The sequence below is a fragment of the Mesoplodon bidens genome (genome assembly GCF_964165515.1).
Source record: "Mesoplodon bidens genome assembly, contig: HAP1_SCAFFOLD_92, whole genome shotgun sequence".
In the NCBI taxonomy this organism is placed as follows: domain Eukaryota; kingdom Metazoa; phylum Chordata; class Mammalia; order Artiodactyla; family Ziphiidae; genus Mesoplodon; species Mesoplodon bidens.
In genome coordinates, this window is record NW_027672608.1 from 593,428 (window position 1) to 615,438 (window position 22,011).

At 40.9% G+C, this 22,011-nt stretch overlaps 1 pseudogene across 1 annotated transcript; it reads left to right on the forward strand.

The window, feature by feature from the left end:
* Positions 1-203: 203 nt before the first annotated feature.
* On the forward strand, positions 204-1,133 carry LOC308609902 (olfactory receptor 1f45-like; annotated as a pseudogene). The gene has a single exon. The product of its transcript is annotated as an olfactory receptor 1f45-like (transcript).
* The last annotated feature ends 20,878 nt before the right edge of the window (positions 1,134-22,011 follow it).

Sequence of the window (22,011 nt, forward strand, 5' to 3'; positions counted from 1 at the left end):
TCAATGACAAAACAGTATCATAAAAAATTTGCTCAAATGATGACATTATCAATCTCATCTACTTTTATGTTTGAAGTGTTATTAATTAAGAAATACATTTTGGATCTGGTATCATTAAAAACTTGTACTCTCTAAACAATATATGGAGGCTAATTAAATAAATATTTCCTTTTACTTTTGACCACATTTTCTCCCCTGCAGACATGGGCAGAGACAACCAGACTGGAGTCACAGAATTCATTCTCCTGGGACTCTCTGGGCAGTCAGAGCAGGAGGAGGTTCTCTTTGGGCTGTTCTTGTGGATGTACCTGGTCACCCTCATTGGGAACTTTCTCATTGTCTTGGCTATCAGCTGTGACAGTCATCTCCAAACACCCATGTCCTTATTCTTGGCCAACCTCTCCTGTGTCAACATCTGCTTTTCATCAGTCACAATCCTCAAAAAGCTGGTGAATCACATACTGTGAAGCAAGTCTTTCTCTTGCATGGTATGTACGACCCAGATTTACTTCTTCATCATTTTCATCAACAGAGATGGGTTCCTCCACTGTGTGATGGCCTATGATGATTATACTGCCATCTGTTGCCCACTCCACTACACCATGATCATGAGGCTCAAACTCTGTGTCCTTCTGGTGGCTGCATCTTGGGTCAGTACAAATCTGCATGCTCTCCTACAGACTCTTCTCATGGTGCAACTCACATTTTGTTCCAACAATGCTGTGTATAACTTTTTCTGTGACCCTTATCCTATTCTAAAACTCTCTTGTTTGAATACCTTTATCAATGACCTGATGGTATTCACTGTGGGTGAACTGGTATTTATGACACCATTTGCATGTATCATCATTTTATATGATTACATCTTCTCTGATGTACTGAAGTTGCCATCTGCCCATGGAATAAGGAAAGCCCTGTCCACGTGTGGATCCCACCTCACTGTGGTCTCCCTGTTCTATGGGGCAATCCTGGGAGTCTATAAGCACCCTTCATCCTCGTACTCAGTGCAAGATGTGGTGACTATTGTCATCTTCACAGTGGTGACTCCTCTCATCAATCTCTTCATCTACAGCTTGAGAAATCATGACATGAAGGGAGCTTTAAGGAAACTAATTTCATATTCTATAATTTAAAACTTTTAGAACTGAGAGGACTCTTGGATAGCATACATTTTTTCATTTTACAAACCAAGAAACTGAGTCCCTATAGGTGTAAATTTAACCATGACTATTCCTGTAATTAATGATATGTGATCATGGTCATGCTTTTAAATATGAGGCTGATAGGTGCTCATAAGTCATAAAACCATTAGTTATGTATAAAAGGTGTGATTTTAAAACACTTATTTTACAGACAATAAAAATTCAGGAAAAGACAGGATTGGGTCCAGCAACCCTATGAGACAGTGGCTACTATATGGTCTGAGAATTTCAGAAAACTTTAGAGTTGGCTCTCCTCAGTGTCACCTGTCCTCTATGGCCTCACATTAGGAGATGTTAAATTATCCCCAATTTACTGAGTCACAGAAAAGTTACCTTTTCCAGGGCTGTACAACGAGCAATTATTGGTTACAAATGGTGCTGTTACTTTCAGGGTCTTTGGTCATTACTGAATTAGTTAACTTTTCCTCTGTCTTAGGCTCAATTCCTACCTTCTCCTCTCACAGCTCAGAACCTAGCCCTGCACTATTCTTCTTCCCCCACAACCAATCTAACTTTTTGGTGCTTTATTGCCTGGCATGGGTGTCAGGGATGGGTATCAGAGGGTGGCGATCCTCAGACAGTAGCTAGAATTCCTCATATAAATCTCGGTATCCCTTCAAATTTAGATGGGCTAAGAGAAGCAGAGGTTCCCTTAATGCTAAACTGTCCAGAGTTCCTATAACACCTTAGGAACATGAAAACATGAATTAATTACAGGATTTGGATTAGAACCCAGAACTTCTGACTCCAAGTCCAGAGTTTGTTCCAATCCATGGGGATAGTTTCCAGGAGTCCTTGCCTCTTTTCCTACTCTACACGTGAGGGTTCCCACCTCGTCTTCCCTGGTGTCCAGGGAGCACTCACCTAAATCTCCAGTGGTCATTCTTCAGAAGCCTTCAATTCCTCATTGGACTTCTCTCCTTTCTCAATCTTCTCTACTCTCGTGAAAAATCAGTACTCATTGTCCTCACTATCACCTCCTTTCCCACTTGGTCCCAACACTGACCAGCTCTTACCATGAGCACAGCAACAGGCTTATCGTGGTTCTGACTGCCTCCTGCTTCCCCCTACACATATCTGTCCTGCACACAGGATCAGTTTAATCCTCCTAAAACATTGATGACATCCTGTCAGCCACTCCTTATAGAAATATTGAAGAGGCCAGGATAAATCCAAGTATTACCTTCAAATACAAGCCCAAGATGACTCGGCCCCGAGCCATACTTACAACTTTGTTTGTCATCAACTCACATAATTATATGTTCCATGACTTTGTCCTAATTCTCTTCCTCTTTCTTTCATTCGTCTGCTGAAAAACTCCCTTGATTTTTTTTTTTTTTTTTGTGGTACACGGACCACTCACAGTTGTGGCCTCTCCCATTGTGGAGCACAGGCTCTGGACGTGCAGGCTCAGCGGCCATGGCTCACGGGCCCAGCCGCTCTGCGGCATATGGGATCCTCCCGTACCCGGGCACGAACCCGTATCCTCTGCATCGGCAGGTGGACTCCCAAACACTGCGCCACCAGGAAAGCCCTCCCTTGATTTTTAAAGACTCTAATAATTGTGCATTCCCCTTAACTCCTTTACTAATTACATCTCACAGACATGTACTGAGCACACAACACAGTTCTTCTTGGTTGTAGTAAATGAACTCCCAAATGTATTGTTGGTGCCAGTGGGAACCTGACTACATGTGACAAAATCAATGTAGTGTTCTGAACTGTTAAGTTTTATTTTAGAAGTAGTTTAGTGCAAATGTTTGAGATATAATAACATGGATAATGTTGGTGTTTAAGGTTACATGACTCATTTTTGTCTCATCATATTCTTCCTTGCATTACCCATATCTGCATACATGTCTCCTCTGGTTATTACATTACATATTCACTTTGATAAAATACCATAGATTATGCATGGGCACATCCCATACAATGCTCAGTAGAGTTTTTGTTCATCCCAAATAATCATGAATTGAAAAATCACTGATGATGTGGTAGGCAAGTCTAAAGGTAACCTGGGAAGTGAACATTCCTAGACACACAAAAAATCAGAAGGGTAAAAATTTAAATCTAGGGAACTAAAGTACTGAGAAGGTTACTCCAGAACACAGAAAGGTTTCACTGCATACTGGGACCCAAAGAAGCAGCAGGGTTGAATGAAAAGGGCCATGTTTGGGATATAGTTTTATTGCTCATCCATCTCTCCCTCAACTGTCAGTCAGAAGTTGGCTGTGAGAAGGAGCATGAGGATAGAGAGAAATCAGTGAACTTACAATAGGGTACAAAGTCAAAGGGAAAATCACTCTCTATCTACATGGTCCCCACTCGTTCATCTCAAGGGAGAAATCATCATTCACCAGACAGAAGATCCTGTCTGAAGGGGAAAAGAAATCTCAGCAGTGTGGTGTTAGCAGAAAGAGGAAAGGCCTCTGTCTTGCTCAGACTGGCTGTGGTGTGAGGTTATATGCTGTTTAATTCTACCAGAGCCTCAACTCTTTAAACCTCCTACTTCTGAGGACCACCTTCAACTCCATCTTCACTGGCTCCTTGCATTACTTCAACCACTTAAGGGGAATGAAGGGGAAATAAGAAAAGGGGTTTACTCTAAGGTCCAGGTAGAATCAGCCTCTGTTGTGGTTTCCTGCATGTGAGAGTCACACATGACATGAAGTGGTCATAAATTAAAGCTCAGCCTCATGCAGGGCTTCGAGGGACCTCTGCCCATAGAAGCAAAGCAGTGCCAGGCTGGCAGAGTCCGCCCTGGGAGCAACCAGGAAATCAGGATTGTGTCTGGGAGTTCACCCTCCAGAGCCTGAGTTAGCGGATGCCAGGCCTCTGCCAGGAGCCTCTTCTCTGCAGCTGGGACTCCCTAAAGGCACCACCCCCACTTCCCCACAGGCAACTTCCATCTAGCACTAGTTAGCCAACAGGAACAGCTCTTTGTGAGCCAATTAAAACCATTTGGACACAAACCACCTAGAGGGGTGGGATAGGGTGGGTGGGAGGGAGGGAGATTAAAGAGGGAAGAGATATGGGAACATATGTATATGTATAACTGATTCACTTTGTTATAATGCAGAAACTAACACACTATTGTAAAGGAGTTATACTCCAATAAAGATGTTTAAAAAAACAACAAAAACAAACAAACAAAAAACATATGGAGGGAAAAGTTTGGCTTCACCTCAATGATGTTGGAATAAAGGCTCATCCTTCTTCCTGGCACATTTCCCCAGATACTGTTCTCCCTGGAGGGAGCAAGGATTGTTCCATGTCACGGCCATTGGAGGTCTTTTCAAGTTTCATGGAATCATTTTCCTCTAACTTGTCCTTCAAGTGTCTGTTCCAAGGCCACGGTTTCCATCAGAGTCCAGCACCATCTCTCATGAGCTGAAGAAGCCCTTCCTGCTATTCCCTGGATATTGTAGCCTAGTAGATATTCTTAGTGTTCTGCCTGTAATATCTTGTCTCCTTGTGCTTGAGGGCAGAAAGCTAGGCTTTATATGAACTTTCTATCACATTGTCAATTGGCCTTCAAGTAGATGACTTTGTTCTCGGCATTGACCTTTTGTCACTTGAATATTGAAAGCTGGCTATGTCTAACTTATGAACTCTGATTCCAAATGAATCTGGTTTTCTAGATTAACTTTTCATTTGTGAGCCACACAGAGGTACACAGTATATGGCCAAGCCCACCGTCAAAACAGGCCAACTTTTATTCATTCTAAACTTCAGGCATATCGTGTTGCTCATCAAAAACTACTGGTTCAGGTTCATCATGATTTCTAAATGTGAGATACTGATATAAAGGCACAAACTTGCCCCTGTATTGTGGATGGATATATTTGCCAAGAAGGATGTGAGGTTATCTTTGTTGCATGAAAGTAGCTGCAGATGTCCCTTAAGAATTCAGACTTGATGATGCAGATCAAATCCCACAATACAAAGCCATGATTACAACACAAACTCCCTATAGAACCTAAAAAGACCAAAGAACTGCCTAGTGATCCAGTTGTTTCAAGAAATTTCTATCGTAAACAAATTCAGCTTATATCCTTAAAAATTGTCATAATGAAGCCAAAAGTAGTCTCAAGAAATCATATCTAATATAATATTTTGGTAAAGAAATCATTCAAAGCCAAATAGGTAAATAAATTACTCTGACTTTACTACATGAAGTGGGGAGGAGAGGATCAGGAAGGAGGGAACAGGGACATGGTATAATACTGATGACATTTATATGGTCAGACCACTCAGGATAGGGGTTCTCTTCCTCTCTGAACATCCCCTGCTCAACCACTGCCTGCTTCCCCTATACCCTACTCACACGACTGAACTTCTTACATGCTTGCCCCAGGCCCAGGCTACTGATTGTCCTTATCAAAGGGGTAGTATGGGTCCTGGTAACTAATGCGCCAAACTGATGTAATTCCCTCTATAACTGGCAATCTACACTCCCTACCATCCATTAAGCCACTGATGTCTCTGTTGCTGACTCCAGGCTTCTTCTTTGGTCTTAAACTGGGCAAATGTAGGCCTTATAGGCCTGCTGGGTGCAGCCCAACAGTTGGCAGAGCCAGCCAGGAGAACAAGGAAACTCCAGTGAGCACTGAGATGTTGGGAAATACAGGATGGGGAATGGAATGTTGCAGGGGTTGTCCACTAGCTTGTGGGGCCTGAAGGTTGTGGGTTTTATCCCGGGGTGGCCGGCCATTCACACGTGGGGTCCAAAAGTTGAGGGGGTAATCCTGAAAGTTGCAGGGGTAGTACTGCAGTGGATGTCTACTAGTATGTGGGACCCTGTAGTGGCTGTGCATGATGAATGGGGGCTGCCAAGAGACCTGGAGAACAATGGCCCCTCATGGCTCTGCTATTGTATCAAAGTGAGCCTTCTGTAATTGGTTAAGCTAGCTCTCTGGAAGGAATTGGTATTTCTCTTCCTGTACCTTTGAGATGTATATGATCTACCTGGGTTCTCAGGAACTTTAATCTAATCATATGTGATCTCTAAGAGTACATGAACAAAAAGGAGCAAGGTTTTTAGAAATCTTTATTGGAATAATTATGCTTTGGGAATGTCTATCTAAAATAGTCTCTCAAGATTTTTGTAACTTGAAACTAAACTAAGTTACATGAAGAGAATTCACTGACTAAGTCATTTCAAAAAAGGTAAAATAATGGAACATTAATTCCTGGGCAGGTCTAAGTTTAACTACTTTTGCCTGCTTAGGAGAATAAGACTAAAGCATTAAGCTTTCCAACCAGGAAATGCACAATTGTTTCTTGGTTTTTGCGAGAGATTAAGGTTTTTAAGGGTTAAGATTATAATCAGTCATAATTCTAGTTACTATAACCAAGATGCTTTATCGCATACATTGTGATAATATGTTTAACTGTGACTTTTTAAGTCTTTTGTCTTTTGTAGACAGTTATTGTTGTACTCTGATGCTTTTGCAAAAGTGCTTCATCTTCCAGATTCATAGGAACGACCTTTTGACAATAACAGGTCTCTGATAAATTTCAGATTACAGTTCAGAACTGGGTAAGAACTTAAATAATCCTAAAGGAAAACCTGATGGCTTCTTAAAAAGTTAATGGAAGGATTGGTTACTGAGTGAACTGGTGAATATGGTTATAATATTTATGGGTTTTGTCTGGAAAGTTTTGATCTGTGTTTTCCAGATAGAGGGATGCCCTTCCCCTCAAGTTAGTTGTGACTTACAGCAATTGGGTAAACTACTTCTGAGGGTAGAATTGAAACATTTTTCTTTTCTCTCTGCCCAGTCCCTCCAAAAACTGGGACTCTTGGTTTCTGAGCAGCCTTATCAGGTGAATGGGAAAGACTGTCTCCTGGCATGTGCAGGAATCTTGATATTTGGGATACCTCTAGAAGAGAGAAATCCACTGAGGTGGAGGCTTATGGCCGTCTTTTGTCATGGTGTTCCTGGCCTTGAGAGGCCTTTGGGGAATTCAGTCTGAGACTTCTGAGGACTTCTACCTCAGCCAGTTTGAAGGAGCTGATATGATCAATTACACACAAACTAGTTTTGATTTGCTGTGTTTGGTGGAGATGAGGGTTATTTCAGAGAGAAAAAAGACTATATTTTAGGGGATGTTAAATTCTAGTTCTGTTAGGTAAGGTCTGTATTTATGACGGATATTGTGTCTGATGTTATTGCCCTGATGTTCTGAATGGAAAGAAAATTATCTAGCGAAATTTTCACAGATTATGACTACTCATGAAATGTGACACTGCTTGCTTTAAGTCTGCTGCTAATAGCACATGTGCAATGCTTGTGTGACAATTGAGTGTAAATGATAAAACATATAGCATATATAGTGTTTCCTCATTAACATATCTCTGAGCCTGTTCCTGAGATCAGCTTAGTTTTCCTCCAATGTGAATGAATAGGTGAATATAAAGGAGACCTAACAGCGAGGGACATGATCTGAACCTGAGGTAGGAGCCAGCACCCCAGCATTGAGGGATAGATATTTTGAGCATCATTTCTTTCTATCAAGATTTGCAATCAAAAGGGGAAATGATGGAAAATATGCACATATTCAGGCATGGGGGAAGTCAGAGGGCTTATGCATGTTTTAACTTAAATTTTACCAGCCATTTATGATAAAAATCCTGCAGAAAGTAGGCATAGAGGGAACTTTCCTCAACATAATAAAGGGCATATATAACAAACCCACAGCCAACATCGTCCTCAATGGTGAAAAACTGAAACCATTTCCCTAAGATTAGGAACAAGACAAGGTTGCCCACTCTCACCACTCTTATTCAACATAGTTTTGGAAGTTTTAGCCACAGCAATCAGAGAAGAAAACGAAATAAAAGGAATCCAAATCAGAAAAGAAGAAGTAAAGCTGTCACTGTTTGCAGATGATAATGTACTCTACATAGAGAATCCTAAAGATACTACCAGAAAACTACTAGAGCTAAACAATGAATTTGGTAAAGTAGCAGGATACAAAATTAATGCACAGAAATCTCTGGCATTCCTATACACTAATGATGAAAAATCTGAAAGTGAAATTAAGAAAACACTCTCATTTACCATTGCAACAAAAAGAAAAAAATATCTAGGAATAAACTTACCTAAGGAGACAAAAGACCTGTATGCAGAAAATTATAAGACACTGATGAAAGAAATTAAATTTGAAACAAATAGATGGAGAGATATACCCATGTTCTTGGATTGGAAGAACCAACACTGTGAAAATGACTCTTCCACCCAAAGCAATCTACAGATTCAATGCAATCCCTATCAAACTACCACTGGCATTTTTCACAGAACTAGAATAAAAAAATTCACAATTTGTATGGAAACACAAAAGACCCCGAATAGCCAAAGCAATCTTAAGAATGAAAAACGGAGCTGGAGGAATCAGGTTCCCTGACTTCAGACTATACAACAAAGCTACAGTAATCAAGACAGCATGGTACTGGTACAAAACAGAAATATAGATCAATGGAACAGGATAGAAAGACCAGAGATAAACTCACACACATATGGTCAACTTATCTTTGATAAAGGAGGCAGGAATGTACAGTGGAGAAAGGACAGCCTCTTCAATAATTGGTGCTGGGGAAACTGGACAGGTACATGTAAAAGTATGAGATTAGGACACTCCCTAACACCATACACAAAAATAAGCTCAAAATGGATTAAAGATCTAAATGTAAGGCCAGAAACTATGAAACTCTTATAGGAAAACATAGGCAGAACACTCTATGACATAAATCACAGCAAGATCCTTTTGGACCCACCTCCTATAGAAATGGATATAAAAACAAAAATAAACAAATGGGACCTAATGAAACTTCAAAACTTTGCACAGCAAAGGAAACCATAAATAAGGCAACTCTCAGAATGGGAGAAAATATTTGCAAATGAAGCAACATTTTCAGTTGGATTAATCTCCAAAATTTACAAGCAGCTCATGCAGCTCAATAACCAAAATGCAAACAACCAAATCCAAAAATGGGCAGAAGACCTGATTCGACATTTCTCCAAAGACATACAGATTGCCAACAAACACATGAAAGAATGCTCAACATCATTAATCATTAGAGATATGCAAATCAAAACTACAATGAGGTATCATCTCACTCTGGTCAGAATGGCCATCATCAAAAAGTCTAGAAACAATAAATGCTGGAGAGGGTGTGGAGAAAAGGGAACACTCTTGCACTGCTTGTGGGAATATAAATTGATACAGCCACTATGGAGAACAGTATGCAGCTTCCTTAAAAAACTACAAATAGAACTACCATATGACCCAGCAATCCCACTACTGGACATATACCCTGAGAAAACCGTAATTCAAAAAGAGTCATGTACCAAAATGTTCATTGTAGCTCTATTTACAATAGCCCGGAGATGGAAACACCCTAAGTGTCCATCATCAGATGAATAGATAAAGAAGATGTGGTACATATATACAATGGAATATAACTCAGCCATAAAAAGAAATGAAATTGACTTATTTGTAGTGAGGTGCATGGATCTAGAGTCTGTCATACAGAGTGAAGTAAGTCAGAAAGAGAAAGACAAATACCGTATGCTAACACATATATATGGAATCTAAGAAAAAAATGTCATGAAGAACGTAGGGGTAAGATGGGAATAATGACACAGACCTACTAGAGAATGGACTTGAGGATATGGGGAGTGGGAAGGGTAAGCTGTGACAAAGTGAGAGAGTGGCATGGACATATATACACTACCAAATGTAAAATAGATAGTGGGAAGCAGCCTTATAGCACAAGGAAGTCAGCTCGGTGGTCTGTGACCACCTAGAGTGGTCGGATAGGGAGGGTGGGAGGGAGGGAGATGCAAGAGGGAAGAGATATGGGAACATATGTATATGTATAACTGATTCTTTTCGTTATAAAGCAGAAACTAACACACTATTGTAAAGCAATTATAATCCAATAAAGATGTAAAAAAAAACAACTAAACATAGAATTATGATATGACCCAGCAATCCCACTACTGGGCACATACCCTGAGAAAACCATATTCAAAAAGACACATGCACCACACCCCAATGTTCACTGCAGCACTATTTACAATAGCCAGGTCATGGAAGCCACCTAAATGCCCATTGACAGATGAATGGATAAAAAACATGTGGTACATATATACAATGGAATATTACTCAGCCATAAAAAGGAACGTAATTGGGTCATTTGTTGAGACATGGATGAATCTAGAGACTGTCATACAGAGTGAAGTAAGTCAGAAAGAGAAAAACAAATATCGCATATTAACACATGTATGTGGAACCTAGAAAAATGGTACAGATGGACTGGTTTGCAGGGCAGAAATTGAGACACATGTGGAGAACAGATGTATGGACACTAGGGGAGGAAAGTGGCAGTGGGCAGGGTTGAGGTGACGAATTGGGAGATTGGGATTGACATGTATACACTGATGTGTATGAAATGGATGACTAATAAGAACCTGCAGTATATAAAAAAAATAGTGAGGGAAGCTGTGTATGTGGATAAGGTAGGAGGTATATGGGAGCTCTCCGTACCTTCTGCTCAGTTTTTCTGTGAAGCTAACACTGATCTAAAAAAGTAAAGTCTACTAAAAATGTTGGTAAAACTGGTTTGGGAGAGAAGATAAAACATCCAATTTAAAACATACTAAGTTTGAGATGCCTAAAAGAGACACTTGCTGAGAGAGTGAAAGAGATACTGTTAACTCTGTCAAATAACACTGTTTGGTGTGTTAAATACTGTCATACTATTATTTGGTAGAAAATTTCCTATAAAAATTCTATGGATACTAAAAAGTTATTTTGATCAAAAAAATCACCTAATTATTTAATAAATAAATTGGTTGTTAATGGCCCATTTTACAATATAAGTCCTGGTGACCAGGTATATACTAACCTGTCTTCTTTTCTGTATTAAAAAGCTAACAAGCACATTATTGTACTATAGTTTTGGAAGATGTTGCCACTGGGGAAATGGTAAAGTATACACAGGAGCCCTGTGTGTTATTTCTGACCACTGCATGTCAATCAGTAATGATCTCAAAATACAGTTTAATGAAAAAAAAATTAACCAAAGAACAAGGGGATGGGTGATAGGTAATAAGATAAGGAAATCCTTTCTCTTTCTCTGTGAAAGAATTTGACCTTGGAATAGCATTTTAGCTCTGTTCCCCTGGTAACCACCCAAGAAAGTATGTCAACTGTGTTTCTGAACAATCTTATTTATGTTTCTGACTGCCTTGGTAACATGCTCAAAAGATTCATCAGCTGCATGATGAGGCAACATTGCTTAAGATAAAAATGACTCCTGATTGGTAAAGTGTATTTACACTGGGCAAGTCCCTTGCAGGAACCTTGGAAACTCAGCTGTTCTCATAGGCTGTTACAAGATACATTAGATCTGATAGGGCCTAGGGCTTCAAAGCCATCATGAGTCTTGCTTCCTTGTACCTGAGCTATCATTTGAAACATCTGAGGAGACAGCTGCTGAATAGTTGTATGCACCTCTGGAAAGACCACTCCCACTGAAGGGAAATATCTGACAAAGACCAGCTGGCACACTGCACTCCTTGTATCTATTCAAAACATAAATGAAACAATAAAATGGTGTGAAGCCAGCTGAAATTATGGCTGCTGGGCCAGAAGATACTTCTGGATACTTGGAGGATGTGGAGGATAATGGCCCCAAAGTTACACCTATCTAATCTTAGCTATATATTCTTGGATAGAAGGTATAAGATCTAAATTTTTCTGTATGTTAAGATGCATGGGTACGTTTATTAATCATAATTTTTTACCTTTACCTCTTGGGACAGAAAATGCTCACTTCAACTTAAAGACTATTCTCAGATTTGTCCTTCTGTGTGGGCCATTGTTACCTGGTGTCTGGAGGCCTTGAGAACACACAGAATCACATGCCTTATGAGCATAGTGCTTTAGACACAGGAGGAAATCTGTAAGGGGTATCTTGAAATCTTTACAAAATATATTCTATGCTAGCAAGAGATTAATATGCCACAATTTGCTAAGTCACATTTCTTGGGCTGATGTATTGCTGAGCCAAGAAATGAAAGAAAGTATTAATGTAATGTCATAAATAATGTGAATGAGAATAGAATAAGTGTGGATTACTTGTTAGAACTGGATCAATTTTAAATGTTTCAAAATATGTGCTCCTTAAACCTAGCCAATGATTTTAGCCCTATAGCACAAGATTAGATTTGGGTTTCAATGTTATTAATTGGTATAGGTATAATGATATGCAGTACTGATTACACATGCATGTTGTTATGTATTAGACAATTCATTAATTAAACCTCTTATAGGAAAAATTTTAAAGATGATGTAAGGATTCGAACCATGGGGATGACGTGCAGTGTGACCCATGAAGTCTACTGGTGGTAGAGCAAGCAGTGTGCTTCCAAGTGGCGTCATCTGAAGACACAAAGCTGTGCCACAGCTCTGGTACACAGCTGAACAACGATGAACATAGCATATAGAGAGAATGTAGAGTCTGTGCTCAGGATAAATTTTTTTTTAAATTAATTTATTTTATTTTATTTATTTTTGGCTGTGCTGGGTCTTCGTTGCTGTGTTCAGGCTTTCTCTAGTTGCAGCGACTGGGGGCTACTCTTCGTGGCAGTGCACTGGCTTCTCATTGTGGTGGTTTCTCTCGTTGTTGGAGAACAGGCTCTAGGCATGCGGGCTTCAGTAGTTGTGGCTTGTGGGCTCTAGAGTGCAGGCTCAGTAGTTGTGGCGCACAGATTTAGTTGTTCCGTGGCCTGTGGGACCTTCCCGGACCAGGGCTGGAACCCGTGTCCCTTGCATTGGCAGGCGGATTCTTAACTACTGTGTTACCAGGGAAGCCCAGGATAAAAGTTCTTAACAGCATGAAACAACTGGACTGAGTTTTATATCGTTTTTTTTTTTTTTTGTGGTATGTGGGCCTCTCACTGTTGTGGCCTCTCCCATTGCGGACCACACGCTCCGGACGTGTAGGCTCAGCGGCCATGGCTCACGGGCCCAGCCGCTCCGCGGCATGTGGACCAGGGCACGAACCTGTGTCCCCTGCATCGGCAGGCGGACTCTCAACTACTGCGCCACCAGGGAAGCCCTTATATCAGTTTTGATATGAATTTTATCAATCTGAGTTTGATGAAATTCAGCCAGTCCTTTCAGAGGCATTCCCTACCTACAGAACCATTGTTTGACACACCTAAATTCACCAAGGATTGTTTAGGAGCAGTTACTGTGACCAAAAGGCTAAGGGATAGTTTAAAGCATCTAGAGGTTTAGTAAAATTTAATTTATGTTTGGGAGAATAAGAAAAATAGCTCTGATGGAGGACATCCCACATCACTGCAATTCCTGACTCCCTTCAGATCTGCTTGTGTCCTTTGGTACCAAGTAAATCATATTTCACAGAGACCTTGAAAACTGTGATAGTGACTAGAAAGAGACTTGAGCTGATACTTCACAAAAGAACATATACAAGTGGCCCATGAGCACCTGAAAAGGGTCTCAAAATCATTAGCCTTCAGGGAAATACGAATTGAAAGTACAATGAGATGCCATTATACACTCAGTAAAAGGCTAAAATGAAAGAGATGACAGTGCCAAGTGTTAGTGAACATGTGGGAACTCTCCTGCATTGCTCCTGGGAGTGTAAAATGAGAAAACCACTTTGGAAAGCTAGTTAATAGTTTGTTATAAAGTTAAACGTCACCTACTGTTATGGACTGAATGTTTGTGTTCCTCCCAAAATGCATATGTTGAAGTCCTAACCCCCAGTGGATGGCATTTGAAAATGAGGCTTTTGGGAAGTAATCAGGGCTAGTTGAGGTCACGAGGGTGGGGCCCTCATGATGGGATTAGGGCCCTTATAAGAAGAGATACTAGGGAGCTTGCTCTCTCTCTCTTTCCTGCACTCACAAAGAGATCATGTGAGCACACAGCAAGATGGCAGCTGCCTACAAGCCAAGAGAAGAGGCCTCAGAATAAACCCTACCTTGCTGGTGCCTTAACCTTACACTTCTCAGATCAGACTTCCCAGGTCTTTTTAGCCTCAAGAACAGTGAGAAATAAATTTCTGTTGTTTAAACCACCCAGTCTGTGTATTTTGTTATGGCAGCCCAAGCAGAGTAATACACCTACCCCACAACCAGTTGTTCTAGCCTTAGGTATTTACTCAAGAGAAATAAATCGATGCCCACCAAAAGACTTGTGCACCAGTGTTCATGGCAGCTTTATTCATAATAACTTAGAAACAATCCAAGTGTGCATCAACAGGTGAATGCATAAATACTGTTGTACATTTGTGCAATGAAATACTACACAGTGGGACTTCCCTGGTGGTCTAGTGGCTAAGAATCCACCTTACAATGCGGGAGATGTGGGTTTGATCCCTGGATGGAGAACTAAGATTCCACATTCAGCAGGGCAACTAAGCCCGTGCAGTGCAACTACTGAGCCTGCATGCCACAACTAAGAGAGCCTGCACACAGCAACTAGAGAGGAGCCCACATACCACAATGAAGAGCCCACATGCCACAACTAAGACCCGATGAAGCAAAAAAATAAAATTAATGAAATAAATATTTTTAAAAGAATGTAAATTCTATTGATATTGGGTATTTTTTTAAAAAGAAAAAATAATACACAGTAATGGAAGAAGTATCGATACACAGACCATAATAAATTAATCTCATAAATAATATGTTGAGGGAGAGAAGTGAGACACAAAAAAGTACATACTATAAGATTCCATTTATATGAAGTTTTAGAACTGGCAAAACTAATATACAGCAAAAAATATCAGAAGAGTGGGTGCTTCTGGGTGGGTGGTTTTGAGTGGGAAGTAGTTTGAGGGAACTTTCTGGAATAATGAGAATGTTCCATGTTTTATTTGGGGTCAAACAAATTTATCAAATTTGACGAAAATGTACACTTACAAATCTGCATTTAAAAAAGAGAATAAATGAAAAGACAAGAAGCTTCATTAACATGACTGTTGCAAGTTGTTGTTTTGGCCAGTTTGTGATATTGTGATTTATAATAAGAAATATATATATGATCTTCAACCAGTTTCTGGCACAGAGCTCCCAAAACCCTTGGGATTTCCTAAGTGGTAAGAGAGATAAATGTGTCTTTTGATATTCATAACAAGCTCTTGTCAACCACACCAGACCTTATGTTAATGAACTAATTTTTGGAAAACACCTAAAGATGGGGGCAGGTTGCCAGGGAACAACCCATGTTATTAGAGGGTTGAAGTAGCCCCATCCCTGCTCCCCAATATCAAGGGAGGGAAGAGGGGCTGGAGAGCTGGAGATTGAGTTCAATCATCAATGACCAATGAGTTCATCAATCATGCCTATGTAATGAAGCCTCTATAAAATCTCAAAATGACTGGGGTTCAGAGCGTCCAGGTTGGTGAACTTGTGGAGGTGCTGGGAGAGAGGTGCTGAGAGAGAGCAAGAAAACTCTGCATCCTTTCCCCATACCTTGTCCTATGCCTCTCTTCCATTGGGCTGTTTCTGTATTATATCCTTTTATAGTAAACTGGTGATTTGGTAAGCAAAATATTTTCCTGAATTCTGTGAGCAGCTGTAGAAAATTAATCAAACTTGAGGAGGGGGGTGCATAAACCCCTGATTTATAGCCAGTAGGTCAGAGTCACAGGTAACAACCTGAACTTGAGATTGGTGTCTGAAGTGGGGGTGGAATTTGGGGTGGTGGACAATCTTGTAGGACTGAAGCCTTAACTTGTGGCATCTGATATCATCTCCAGGTAGCCTGTGTCACAATTGAGTTAACAGCTTGGTGGTGTTAGAAAAAATACAGGTTGGACATTTAATGCGCCCTCCTGTGGATGAATATGGAGCAGAGCTGAAGACAAAGTTGACGTCAGGGAGTAAGCCCAGTAAGTTTCTCTGGTTGGCATCCATTTTGAAATACTTTTCACATCATCTCTTGCAGAACGGTGCTTGCTTTAAAAAAAAAGGTGTGTGTGTGTGTGTGTGGTGTGTGTGTGTGGCATTTTAATCATTCAATATTTTCTTTACCAGCGCCTTAATTGCATTGTTCTCACCATACACTCTTTCTTGAAAGCAGTACATTATTTGACAGTTTGTTGACTAGATGAGAAGGGACAGTGAAACTACCACGACTCTCAAATTGTAGAAGTATCTGGTCTCAGAGACTGCTAAGGGCCTATATACCCCATTTCTAACAGAAATGTGACTAACGACAGGGAAGCCCCATGTGTGGGGTCTTTCATTAATCAGAAAAGAAGTCTTCCTAGAAAAGATTCGTTTCAGTAGTCCTAGACTGTGGTACTCCAGAGAGTTTGACACCATTGGGCACTGAACCATTTTAAGAGTCCTCTGGTGAGTGGGAAGAGGGTTATTTGAAGGGAATGAAAATAGGAGAGAACCTTCCTTGCTCAAGAGAACACAAATGGAAATTGTGGCCTAGACATTCATTCCCTTACAACTATCAGTAACTATGCACTCTTGGGAAAGTCTTAATTAACCACAGGTACCTGCAAACTCTAGAAAAACTCATGAAAAGGTACATCAGCATGTACAGAGTATGTACAGCAGCATTTTTTTTCCAAGAAATTTTATTGTGGTAAAATACACATAAAATTTACCATCTTAACCATTTTCAAATGTACAGTTCAGTGGTATTAAATATATCCACAGTCTTGTGCAACCATCACCACCATCTATCTCCAGAACTCTTCATCTTGTAAATCTAAAACTCTGTACCAATTAAACAATAACTCCCCACAGCACCTCCCCCCAGCCCCAGGCAACCACCATTCTGCTTTCTGTTTCCATGATTCTGACTATTCAAATAACCTCATATAAGTAGAATAATAGAGTATTTGTCTTTCTGTGACTGGTTTATTACAGCAGCATGTTTTTTAAAGCTACTATTACTCTTACTTGAAAATGAAAAACAAACACATAAATCTTGAGATAGTCTGTCATTTGGTTAACGAGAGAGAAAGGATTTTGTTTAACCTTGTTTTCTGTTTCATGTTTCTTGTTCTGCTTCTCTTCTCTGGCCTTCTCGTATGTTACTTAAACATTTTTTAGACTTCCCCCTTGATTTATATAGTCTTCTTCAGTATATCATTTTGTATAATTTTTTAGTGGTTGCTCTAGGCATACACACATAACTTAGCAAAGTACAGAAAGCTTAATTCCACTGAGGTCCCTCTGTCTCCCCACTTTTTAAAATATAATTGTCTTAAGTCTTTCCTCTGTATACATTGGGCACCAATCGTTCTATCATTTTACTTCAACCATCACTTCTGTTTTAAGAAACTCATAGTTAGGAGAGTCTGTTTTAGTTATCCCTATTTTTACCCCTTCTGATGTCCTTTTTTTTCTCTCTCTACAGTTCCAAGCCTTCTTCTGTTATCATTTACTTTGTTTAGAATACTTCCTTTAGTTATTCTTTAAGGGTAGTTCTGCTAGCAATGAATACTCTTGGTTATCCTTTGTCTGAGAATGTCTTTATTTCCCTTTTACTCCTGAATTGTATTTTCACCAGATATAGAATTCATGGTTGACAGTTCCTTTTCTTTCCATTTGAGAAAAACATGCTGCTTCCTTTGGCTTCCACAGTTCAGATGAGTGGGGGGTGGTTTCCCACTGGTGTTTGGTTACAGTAAGGTGGGTATTACCAAAAAAGTTCTCTGTGTTAGGCCACCAATTTCCCCAGTTTCAACTAAGGCAAATAGGCTTTTCTTAGAGTTTTGTTTTTTTCTTGTCTGGGTCTGTTGTTGGTTCTGGCTTGTAAGCTTCTGCAACACCCTAGCTGAGACATACAGGAGGTGATAAGGAAAACAAGGGGATTTACCACATGTCCTTCCCTGGCTCTAAAGTTCTCAGTTTGCCTTCTTCCTTCCACATTTCAGTCTTCCTGTGCTTGTTTGTTGTGTTATGTCCATGGATTTTTAATTGTAAAAGGGATGACATGGGAGGAATGGGGCTACTCCATTTTGGGTCAAACCCCAGGTATGGAGTTTTCCTCAACATTTTATTATGAAAATTTTCAAATACAAAGTAAAGTTGAAAGAATTTTACAGTGAACGCCCATATACCATCACCTAGATTCTACTAATAACATATTACTAAATTTGTTTTATCACGGTTCCTAAAAGATAAAACTTGGAAACAACACAAATGTCCATTGACAGTATAATAAGTAAAGCTACCTGCAATAATGGGGATAAATCTGACAAAATGTTTGGAGAACAAAGCACACAAAAAATATGACTATATGACTCTATTTTATAAAGTTAAAAACAAGTAAAACTATTATGTAAGGATGTATGAGTAGGTAGTAAAACCATAAAGAAAATCACAAAAAGATCTATCTCAAAAGTCATGATAGTAGCTGATTACTGATTAGGAAGAAGGTACTGAGTGTTAGTAGGGGGCTACCTCTCAAGTTGGATAGATGTTTACAGGGGTGATCTCTTTATAATCATGTGTTACACTGGATTATATGTTCTAATTGGCTTTCTGTATGTATATTTCACATTTTTTAATGTATGAGAAATATGACTCTATTTTTGTTTCATACTCACAAATGTGTATATGCACATACAACAGCATATATAAATAGCATATAAACATGTAACCAATGTTTCTGATGGATTTATTTCTTTATTACATGTTTCTTCATTCCATATACTGTGTGTAAATTTTTTTAAAAATGAATGCATTATTTTCATAGACAGGATAAACAACAAAGCACTTTTCTCTTTAAAAAATTGTGCATATACAGTATTTCAAAATGATACCAAAAGTTTTAATATTTCAATAGGAAATGGGCAAAGTACATATACAGGCAATTAATATATCTGCATGGTTCAATAAATATGATAATATTTAATTTCAAATTAAATATAAAAATTTTGCTCTATTAAATAAAAAAGAGCATTTTTTAAATCGTTAAAAAGAAAAAACCCAGAGTGGGCATGGGTGTCAGAAACTGCTTATGGAAATATAAATTGTAAAATCTTCCTGGAAGGCAACTAGGCAATGTACTTAGAATTCTACCAGTCCTTGATCCAGCAATTCAACTTCAGGGAATTTAAACTAAAAAGTAATTTTCGAGCTTCCCTGGTGGCGCAGTGGTTGAGAGTCCGCCTGCTGATGCAGGGGACACAGGTTCATGCCCCGGTCTGGGAAGATCCCACATGCCGCAGAGTGGCTAGGCCCGTGAGCCATGGCCACTGAGCCTGCGCGTCCGGAGCCTGTGCTCCGCAACAGGAGAGGCCACAATAGTGAGAGGACCGTGTACCACAAAAAAAAAAAGAAAAGAAAAGTATTTTCGAGCTTCCCTGGTGGAGCAGTGGTTGAGAATCTGCCTGCCAACGCAGGGGACACGGGTTCGAGCCCTGGTCTGGGAGGATCCCACATGCCACGGAGCGACGGGGACCTTGAGCCACAACTACTGAGCCTGTGTGTCTGGAGCCTGTGCTCTGCAACAAGAGAGGCCGAGATAGTGAGAGGCCCGCACACCACAATGAAGAGTGGTCCCCGCTCACCGCAAGTAGAGAAAGCCCTCGTACAGAAACAAAGACCCAACACAGCCAAAAATAAATAAATAAATAAATAAATAAATAAAAATAATTTTAAAAGATATAGCTACAAGGATATTAATGGAGCAAAAAACTAGAAAAAATATAACTAACAGTAGGGGTAAAATATTAGGTAAATACATTTAAATAAATAAGTTTAAATATGTTTAACAAAAGAATTTTTTAAATGCAATGGTTTGTACTGAAGTCACTGAAAACACTACTGACGGATAATATTTATTGGCAAGTTCAAATATTCAAGGCATATTCTTAAGTGGGGAAAAAACCCACACATAATTGTAACCAACATAGGTTACAATTGCTATCTGCAATATTCCATTTTGTTAAAAACAGATTGGTGTGACTAGCAGAGAGATTAATATGGAGTTCAAAGGGCTGCTAAAAGGTGTTCACCAAAATGTTAACCATTTATTTTTGTGTGGTGGCATCAAGTGCATCTTTCTTTATTTTATTTATCAAACCTTCTAAATGGGCCATGTGTTTCTTTACCAAAATAAAAATTTGTTGGTTTCTCGGTGCCTGAAATGGCCCTCCTCTCCTGCACTGCCTCTGACTCTTCCCTCCATTCTCACTCTCTCAGTGAGGCCTGCGAGGAGCCACCCTACTCACTTTCCCAAATGAGCCCCAAATCCCCACCACACTGCTCTTCTTTCACTTTTTCCCATAACACTTATCTCCTAAAATGTTATATAATGATATTCATGGCTTATTGTCTGCTCTCTACCTCCTTCCCCCACCCCCACCTCCAAAAACTCTTCTCCAGAGCAATGATCTCTCTTTTGCCCACTGAGGTATTTCAAATCCTTTACAATGGGGCTTGGCACATAGCAGGTGATCCATACATTTTTTTCGAATATAAATTTCTTTCTTTATTTTTGGCTGCGTTGGGTCTTCGTTGCTGCTCACAGGCTTTCTCTAGTTGTGGTGTGAGGGGGGCTACTCTTCGTTGAGGTTCGTGGGCTTCTCATTGAGGTGGCTTCTCTTTCTTGCCGAGCATGGGCTCTAGGTGCACAGGCTTCAGTAGTTGTGGCACATGGGCTCAGTAGCTCTGGCTCAACGGCTCTAAAGCACAGGCTCAGTAGTTCTGGAACACAGGTTTAGTTGCTCCAAGGCATGTGGGGTCTTCTGGGACCAGGACTCGAACCCGTGTTCCTTGCATTGGCAGGCGGATTCTCAACCACTTAGTCACCAGGGAAGTCCTCCATACACTCTTGTTGAAAGACTTACGGGGAAATAGGTTTGTTCTTGGCGGTTGTCTACTTGCCTTGCTCTCATTTACGCAGATGCAGAGCTACAAGTGACTGCCCTGTAGGAACCTCGGTTTCCTCCTGGAAGAACCGGGAACCCAGGAGCCAGCAGCCCAAGGAGCTCGACCACGAACCCAGAATGGGGTCTGGACAAGTGATAGGCTCAGCCAGGGCTCTCCTCGCAGACAAGCTCGAAGAACAACATTTCCCAGAATCTTTTGTTCTCGCATGGACTACATTTCCCAGAGGGGCTCGCGACTGTCCCTGCCCCGCCCCTCCCGGAGTTACGTGGGGCGTCGGGCGTCGGGCGTGGGCCGTTGGCTTGAGCTGATTACCCGCCAGAGGTCCGCCAGGGCGGCACCGCTTGGAGTCCCCAGCGGAAGCTTCTGTCCGGTCGTGGCAGTTCCGGAGCCTCCAGCCTGCGGCCCGCGGAACCCCCAATATCTGGGCGAGGTGAGCGGCGGGGGGTAGGCAGGATGCGGGAGGGAGGACCGGGCTTCGGGAGGATCCGTCGCCGGGGCATGGGACACAGGCCCAAGAGACGCGAGCCGGGTCTTTGTGGGTGCCGGCGGGCCGAGAGCCGGGCACCCCTGGCTCTGTTCGCCTGCCGCACCCAGCCATCCTACTGACGTGCCCCTGAACGAGACAGGTCGGACACATCGTCCCCATTGGCTGGACCCAGCCACCCTCCTGCTTCTTCCCAACCAGTTCCCAGCGCGCTACCTGCTCAGCGCCTGCCAGCATTTGAATTTGTTTCAGGCAGGCAGTGAACGTGAGAAAATTATTTCCTCCCCTTACCATCACCCCTGCACTCCCGAGTGACAGGCTTGTTTTACGCGAGAAGTGAGTCGCCAGCTTCTCCCAGTGGCAGAGCCAGGACTGGACCCAGGTCTTTGGTTTAATGTGCCCTTTCCTC